Genomic DNA, 9,636 nt, shown 5'->3' with positions numbered 1-9,636 from the left:
AAGTGAAAAAGATTTTAAAAACATCAAGGAAGGTGGCAAAACCGGGGCTTGCCTTCGTTGATAGGTGAGTCAGGCTCGGACCCGCACATATCAAGGTGTCTTCTCTTCAGTTACTTCGATTTCTTCTTCGTTTTCTAAAGATAACCATATATATGTATATAAGAATGAATGCCATGTAATGCTCATGAGAGTGCAAAGATAATAAGAATTTATTATCTAAGGTCTTGAATACAACTTTCGTTCACGGAACTCCGAGAACTTAGGGTTTCCGGAGTCAGTAAAGGAATTCAAAGAGCAGGGGTGGGGGTTTTGGGTTCTAGTTATCAAACAAGGTCCAAATCAAACCAAACTCTACCCAAGGCTTCTAAATAATTTGTAGAGTTCATATAAAAAGTTTGGGCATTTTTGGACTTATCATCTATTTTCTAAAAATCCAGAACTAATGTTTTAGGCTATTTTAAATACTCTAAAATTCCCTATTTAACCTAAAAATCATGAAACTATTTTTATTAAATTCTACGGAAAATAAGAAGTTTAGGAAAATTGGTTTGACAATTTTAGGGTTTTTCTACAATTTTCTATAATTGTTAGAGTTCTGCTGGAAAAAGAAAAAGAATAAAAATGAATAGTCTTGGGCTGAAAGCAGCCTGAGTCGGCCCAACTAAGACAGAAACGCGCCCGCGCGCGTCCGACCGTGGCGACTTTGCATAAAAGACCTTGGCGCCTTGAATAATCACAAAGAAATCTGCACACTATTTCGGGGAGTCACTGACAGTTTACAGAAACGCCCCTGAACTTCTATTTCTTCGCAGGATGGGGTCCCCGACGACGGCGAACGCGACCGAGCTCCGGTGAGCTCCTGGACCGGCTGAATGGGGCAACGACTAGGGTTCCCGAGCGGCTAACACCGAATTGGACCTCCCCCAAATGATTCCCCCAACTTAATTCCATAATTGGTAAACTATCAAGCTCTCACCACGCAGGCCGCGGATGATGAAGACAACCGCACGCGTTCCCGATGACTAACGAAGTTCTAGCTTAATTGGATAGTTCGACGATCATCCAGAGCAAGTAAGAATGTCGAAACAAGAACGCAAATGACAAGAATGGACCTGATTTGGACTGGCCACGACGAGGTGTTCTTCGCGGTGGCGGAGACTTGATTTGGGGGAAGTTTGAAATTCAAGAGCTCTGGCGAACGATTGCTAGCGATTTTCGGTGGCTAGGTGGGTGATGACCTTGCGGGGCTAGTGGGGGCTTCAATTTATAGGGCTCAACGGCGGTGGCCGGGAATTTGGATGACGACGCGCGGCGGCCGGAGGAAAGGAAGGGCTCTGGCACGCGTGATTCCGTGGCATCTACCGTGGCAGTCACTCCGACGAGCCACGAAGAGGCACGAGGGTTCACGGCGATACGGTGGAGGGGCTCAAGTACGTGGCATACGGCCGGAAGACGGCGGTTCACCGGCGAGCTTATCTGCTCAAGCCGCAAAGCAGAGGGGAAGTACGACGGTGAGTCACCGGAGTGGCGTCCAGCGCACGGGGTGACGACCGAAGCGTTATCCCCAATCCAAGTGCACGAATCCACACGCCGGCGACACGAATCGCGGCGGCGAGTCACCGGCGGTGAGATCTTTTTAGCGCTGGCGGTCTGATCCCCAACAGTCATTGTACCATGGTGAACTCCATTCAGAGCACCTGACAGATCATCTTGGAGCTCCATTTTCTCCCAAATTCAAATGGCAACTCGTCCAGATCTCTATAGCAATATTATAGTGTTATAAACCAGCTACAACTCGACTATAGGGATTAAACTTAGTTGAGCACTGGATCAAGGTTAAATCCAGGTTCAAAGTTAGCTCTATTACACTGCAATTCTGAATTTCAGAGTTCCATTAGCCTGACAGTCCAACTTTGAGCTTAATTATCTCCAATATCTTCTTAACAACTATGCTTACACTCTTAAGCAAAGTTGTTCTCCTTTGTTTGATCTATAAGTTTGATGTGGTGACCTAGGGCAAAAACCCTAGAATTTGAAAGTTACAAAGCTCAAAAGTTGAGCCCATAACACTATTTTTCAGACTTAGAGTAGAATCACAATTAGGGTCTTTTTGCAAATTTGTCCACAACTTAGGGTTTGGCTTGTAAATATTCATAAAATGTGAACCATGTGACTTTATATGCTTTAATATTGTAGTTTTTACACTTTAGTCCAAATGTGCACTGTTTTTGCACATAGGCCCCTAGGGTTTGGATTTAGGGTTTTCTAGGGTTTCAATTAGGGTTTCTGGTATATCAGGGGTATAAATGTAATTCAAATTCATTCTTAGGAACATTTTATGATTGTTTTACATAAACCTTAGGTTTTTCTCAATTTAGGTCATGTTTTACCCCTTTAAATCCTATTTAGGGTTAAGTCCCCTAGTCCAGGGTTCTATTTGCAAAACACTAGAACAATACAACTTGCTTGAAATTTTTTACCTAGTGAATGCACTCTAGGTGTGTCAAACATATGCAATGCCAATGTTTATGATGTCATGCTCAAGTTTTAGTAGCAGTAACACTAGGGGTGTTACATCTGGTGTGTCACCTGACTCGTCCGGTGCACCAGGCCACCGGTTCTTCTTTAAGGCTTTTTGGATAAACGGTTCGATGAGCAAAAATATAGCTAAAAAAGTGCAACTTTTCTCTTTTCTTCTCCAACTCGAATTGGGTGTACTTGAGAGCTTTCCCATGACCTATACAAACATATTTAGAGTATGTTTAACTTGTCTAAGTCACAAATTCATACTTGTAACTGATTCTTCAACTCAGAAATATGTTTATATCTGGAATATGTATTATTAAACAATCTAAAGTGCTCAAAAACATTCTTAAGGGCACTTAGAACTTATTGAAACCTTAGAACCACTCATGGTTCAACTCCTTCATGAAATTGCCCTGTTTTGCCTCTGTTTGAGCTAGATATCAAGTTGAATGATACAATTTGACTCTTCTAAACCTACAAATGCACACTTCACAAACTAGTTAGATCACATAGTACTGGTCATTACTCACCAAAACTAAGTTAGAAATAACATATAGCACATTTCCCTTTCACTCCCTCAAGTGCTTTGGTGGGACTGCATGAGCTTCGCTACCTCCAGCGCGAGTTCCCCTGCCTCTCGTGCATGCTCTGGTGCCTCCCACATTTGTCTAACGCCGCCGCTCGCGAGCTCCAACCTCCCCCTGTGTGCTTCAGTCGCGCCTGTGCGAGCTCTGCCACCTCTCGCGTGTGCTCCGACACCTCCCACCCACACAACCTCTTGTGTTTTTTGCACTTAGGGCATTTCCAGTGAGAGTTTCATCATAGTTTCATTTTAATAAATGAGATAACACAACATCGTGGCACGATATTTATGATGAGAGATGGAGAGATTTTAATGGAAGAAGAGAATGTTTCATCCAGATAAAGCTAAGGATACACGGTTTCATAGATAAAATCTGATGTGTCATTTTTGAAAACCGTGCAATGAAACTTTCATTGGCAATGACCTTACCTTTTTGATGCCCTTAAAATACAAGTTATTTATGTGTGTTGTACATGTCCTTAGTACATCAAAATTTCTGATGCAAATATTTCTAGGTACTTCTACAACAATATCTTTTTTAAAAAATAACTTAAAATTACGACGTAAAGAGGGGTACCGTGCAATCGACTGTTAGAGCTACAAGGGATCGGTTTTTAGCAAGTTTCGTAAGTTGCTTTTTCTTTCTTTCTCGTAAAAAAAGTTGCCATAACATTCTTATCTATCATTTATTTAAAAAACCACAAGATTTACAAAAAAATAGCAACACTTATATCTTTAAATACGTCTATAAAAACAATATTTATTGTTTCATTTAATGATACTAACAGTATATCATAAATATTAATATTTTTTTAAAATATACTGTTAACATTGAGAATAATATCTCTATCTCTACTTACTAGTATAATACACCAGTTGTCATCTCTTTTAAAAAAAAACCCAAAACTTTTTTCTGCACTAACCCACAGTCCAATTACATTATCTTTTCTCTACTCTATATCTATCTCTAGCTGCTGTAATGTGACAGTTTCGTGCAAGCCCCCACTCCCCGTCGTCCGGATTTTTTGTTTTTTAGCCCCTTTCGAGACAAAAATTTACGTTTGGACCCCTAGAAATTTTATTTGCATGTTTGGACCCTAAGCTCGGCGCCATGGGTTGTGGCGCCGAGGTAACACAGCTCGGCGCCATAGGCTGTGGCGCCGAGCTGTGACGTGGCAGCAACTGCTGGAGCTGACCTGGCACCGACGTGGGCGACGCGGCCTCGTAGCTCGGTGCCACAGATCTTGGCGCCGAGCTACGAAAGCTCGGCGCCACAGATCTTGGCGCCGAGCTACGTTTGCCTATAAAAACGCCCGCGCGGCTGGCCGAGAGCAGCGCATTTCATCTCATGTCCAAACTTCGTCAAAATTTACTGGATTCAAAGATTTGAGTTGGTTCACTTCGTAGACCAAGGTATGGTGCCCAACTTGATTCGTTTTGTATATTGGGTTGTTAGTTTCATAGTTGCTCATAGTTTCATATTTTAATAGTTTGTATAAATCTATTATATTATCATTTCGATTATTAGTTTGTGTAAACTTATTATAAAGCATATTAGGTACAAGTGATAATTATAATCGTTTATTAGATGAAAGACATGTACCGAGAGGCGTTGTGGCAGAAGAGAGGTCGTCCTCGGGAGTTATATCCGGACGTATCTAGTAAGGATGCTCCTGTTCCTCCTGAATTCCCTGTGCCTAACTGTGACTGTGGCAGACTGGCTTGGGTACATCAATCACAACATCCAGACACGGCTGCTCGCTGCTACTACCTTTGTGGCGGTTTGGACGTACGTAGCTTATGACTTGTCACTTAATTTTGTTCGCATTCATTATTTTGTAGATGTGTAATAGTTCTTCTTTCCATTATTTTAGGGGCATCAGAGGTGTTTCTTTTTTTAGTGGATCGACGGTCCTGATAAATTTGACCCTCGATATCTTCTTTTCGTTAATTGGTTGAGTGGAAGGACTAGTAATGAGCGTTTTAAGCGTTGGGTACCTCCTCCCCCGAATCCTCCACCAATGACGGATGCGGAGAAGGAGGTAGCAACAGAAAGACGGATGGACTCACCGCCTCGATGCGATTGTGGAGACCGTGCTGTCATCGACGAAGACACTGAGAAGCAGTTCGTGTGTCCGAACATTGATTATGTGAGCCCATCGATACGCTAAATGTATGAACTAGTTATTATTTACAATAAATTACTATTTTTTCTCCTGCAGCCATACGGGTGGCGTAAGTGTCGTTTCAGAGAGTGGTTGTATGGTCCTTTGTCCCATTGGCCAGAGCCAGAGGTAAAGGAAAAGAGATACAACGGGTGGGCGGAAGAAGAGATCAAATTTGATCCAGTACTCTGCAAATGTGGTATTGAAGCTAAGTATGGATTAGTTCCTTCCGAGCTTGGTGTTGGATATTTTTGTGGACATATGGTCGATTACGATGAGGTTGGTATTTTTTTTTGCACCAGATGTAATGTTATAGCGGTACTTACTATTTTTTTATAGGAGACGAGGAAATGCAGTTGGGAGAGTTACGATGACAAAGGAGAGGTGATGCGCACAATAGAGTCCAAGAGAATAATGGGACAGAAGATGCGTTGTGGACCTCAGCTCGTCGATTCGTACATTAACGATCGCATACGCGACATGCGTAGGGAAGCAAAATCTGCCTTTTATGATAGCCCGAAGCGTGCAGAGTATAGGAGGTTGAAGGCGGCAGATGAGAAGAGAGCACAGGATGCAAGGGAATGGAAAGCGGCTCAAGCCGAGAAACAGATGTTGGATAATCTTGCTGATCGCCTCAAGGGAAGTAAGTGAGATAAATGATATTATAATTATGTTAGTACAATTTATTTATCTTGACTTTGCTAACTTATAATCTCATTATATTTGCAGAGATTGGAAGCGGCGTAAACTATTTGGCCGATGAGGCGCATGCGAGATATGTTCAGGATAAAATGGCAACGGTTGAGATTATGGAGGAGGAGGAGGACGACACATCTAGATTGAGTGAGCTTATCGCTCTCGCAGAGGCAGGATTACATGAAGAAGAGGAGGACGACACATCAAGGTTGAGTGAGCTCATCGCACTAGCTGAGGCAGGATTACGTGCTCAAGAGGAAGAGGATGAGTTTATGTCTCAGGCCGCCGAAGAGGTAGAGGCAGCTTATTACAAGAAGAAGTCTGATGAGGCTGAGGCTGAGGATGAGCTATTCTCTCAAGCTGCAGATGAAGCAGAAGCCAATTATTACAAGAGAACTGGTGACAAGTGTGATGTAGGACAATGCAGCAAGTGGAATGAGGTTGTCGTTGAGGATTGCGCGACGGATGACTCCGAAGATGAGTTACTCATAGATTGTGATTCAGACTGAAGAATTGTAGCCTGTTATGTAGTATTTTCGTATCAAAAATAATTTAGAACTCTAAAGATGCGTTACTTATTGCTTGTTATGTTTTTTACAATTCACAAAAAAAATTTGCAAGAGTTCCCCTTGTTTTATTAACAACCACAGTTCAAATAATCACATATTATAAGACATGTAAGCATTTCAACATATAATACATCACAAAATAACATCGAATATAAAAACATCCACAGAACATAGTTCGTCATACAATGTCCACAAACAAAGTCCAAAATACAATATCCACAACACATAGTCCAAAACACATAACATAGTGCATATTACAATGTCTCCAGCATGAGTCCAAATCACACAGTTTTCAGCATAAGACCAACATCACAAAAGTATTCATTTCCTCCTAGTCTTACCCTTGCCCTTGGCCCCAAGAGCGTCGGTGCCTGGAGTGTAAGGGTCTCGTGGACGCCTTCTACGTGGTGTCAGCTGTGATGGCTGAGTTGTAGGAGCATCCTGCAACTGATATGGTCCAATCTCCTCCTGACCTGCGGCGCCAGCGCCAGTGTCGTCGTCGTCGTGGGTCACGTCCTCAAACGTGTCTCGCGTCGATCGCGAGGAGCTCAGTCCTGCTGTAGATGGTCCAACTGCACAAATGGGAGGCTGAACGTCCTGCTGCATACGAGGCACAGGCAGCTGCACGTCAACGCCCGCTAGAGACTGGCATCCACACCGAGCCGCTGCACGACGAAGACGACGTGATACCCTCTGTAATCGAAATATTAGTTACAGACATATGTTACAACATACAAATAAACAAGTTTTCTTCAACTTATCCTCGAAAAACGAAACCTCCAACTGTCGACATACCTCCTCAAAAAGGGGGAAGTTAGCCTTGCTATGATCCTTTCGAAGAAGATTTTCTGCTAGATGTCGAGTGCACCATCTGTGGTGCATGGGTGCGTAGCCAGGAATCTGCTCTTGCACTGCATTAAGAATACCTTGGTGTCTGTCAGATATGACACCAACCTCGCGTCCAGGGCCTACGACATGGATGCGTACAAGCCGCAAGAACCAAGACCAACTATCTCTGTTCTCCCTCTCCACCAAAGCAAATGCCAAAGGAACCAGTGCGTTGTCTGCGTCGCATGATATGGCAACCAACAATGTGTCCTTATACTTCCCAAGCAGAAAAGTACCATCAATAGAGAGCACGGGACGACAATGCCTGAAGGCCTCTACGCACTGCGAGAAACACCAGAAAGCACGAAAAAATATCTCTCTGTCGTTCCTCCATTCATTAGGTTTGGGGATGTACTCGTAATGCATGCCTGGGTTTTTTGCTTTCATTGCATTGAACAATGCTGGTAACTTCTCATAACCCTCCTCCTAATCCCCGTATATCATCTTCCATGCTCGCTGCTTTGCCCTCCATGCTTTCCCATATTTGATCCTGTAACCAAACAGCTCCGAAGTCATGGTCATAATTGACTTCACCTTCAAGTTTGGCTGACCCTTCAATATCCCCAATATCCTTTTCGCAATCAGGGTAGATGTCAACTGACGATGCTTAGAGCTCAGCTCTGTCTGGGCACAAGTGTGTGGACCTACAATTTTGGTGATCTTAAACTTTCCGGTGTCCTTCTGCCTTCGGGCACATACCCTCCAATTACATTCCGACACCTCGCACACAACAGTGTAACGACGCTGTGCATACGAATGTCTCACCTTGAATGGCCTCTTCCGGTTCACAGAATATTCCTGTAGCCATCGTCTCAGTGTAGGCAGGTCCTTGAAAAGTAAGCCTACCTTAATCTCAATGCTGTCGGCATTATCCGAAGCCTCTAGCAGTTCATCGTCACGTCCTTCAGCATAAGCACGGGTGGAATGACTTAAACTGCTAAATTCATGTACTGCAGGGTCTCGCTCCGGACACAAACGTCTTATGAGTTCAATTTCTTGCTCGGTCATTTCTTGAACCGGACGGTCATCATCAGAATCTAAGGCCCGTGCAGCCTCATATGGCTCCTCCTCATCCTCAATCTGAACATCAACACTATTGGATGCCCTGCATATGTTGTCCATATTATATGACACAGGCACATCAAGATAAGCAGCATTATCGATATGTGGAGATCCTGCATCGGGTCGGAGCAAGAAAAACCACATTAAAAAGTCTAATCAAACGAAATAATGATGGATACGAACAATGTGTCAAAGACACTTACTAGGATGATCGTGAACTGGATCCTGGGTCAATGGGATCTCTTGGGGGGGTACCACCGGATTAGAAGCCCCACAAACGCCAGGAAGAGGACGAGAAATCCCATACTCGTGCGGACACGATTGAGCATCGGGCACAACAACCACTTCTTCATGAAGCTCTACCAAAGGAGCTTCAATACGAGATGCATTTGGCATTTGTGGAGACAACCCGACTGGACCATCGCAATGACTAACAGGTAACTTTTGAACAACCACATCCAAACATGGTGGAACCATCGTCTTCACAATTCTTAAATATATCACCCAATCATCTTCTGAGGTAATGGAGATCAACCGTCGGACAATTGTTCCATATGTAATATGGGACAACAAACCCTGAATTGATATTCTAGGGTCGTTTATGTCGCAACTAATCTCCTCACAAGCTCGAGCCAAAAGCTTGTCAAAAGATGGTCTTTCATCGAACAACATGGTCACGATCTTCATACCATCAAAAGTAACACTCCCATAAGCATCTATCTTCACCCTTCCTCCATGGTATAGTGTTACTAGACTGTCCATCTATTGCAAAAATGGATTACTAACTCAATAATGGCTATATACTTAAGCCTACTAACTTACTAAGTAATAAATATATATTAACTAATAACTATATAGTAAATATTAAATGAACACATCAAACGAAATTACATAATCTATAAATAATGTACGAAAACAATGTATACCTGAGAACGCGTACGAGTCCAGCTAACGGTGGAGAAGGTCAAGTCGGACGAACACCTACGTACAAAAAAACCTATTGTCAATAAAAAATTTGGCAGCACCTCCCCTGTAAAGTGATCTTTATAGAACTTGCGAATAAACGACAACACGATGGTTGCCAACACAGAAAACATGTAATATCAATGCGCTAAACAAAATGCTAACTATATAATCACTAAGAATT

Source organism: Zea mays, chromosome 3 (genome assembly GCF_902167145.1).
Source record: "Zea mays cultivar B73 chromosome 3, Zm-B73-REFERENCE-NAM-5.0, whole genome shotgun sequence".
NCBI classification, from domain to species: domain Eukaryota; kingdom Viridiplantae; phylum Streptophyta; class Magnoliopsida; order Poales; family Poaceae; genus Zea; species Zea mays.
This window is presented reverse-complemented; position numbering follows the sequence as displayed.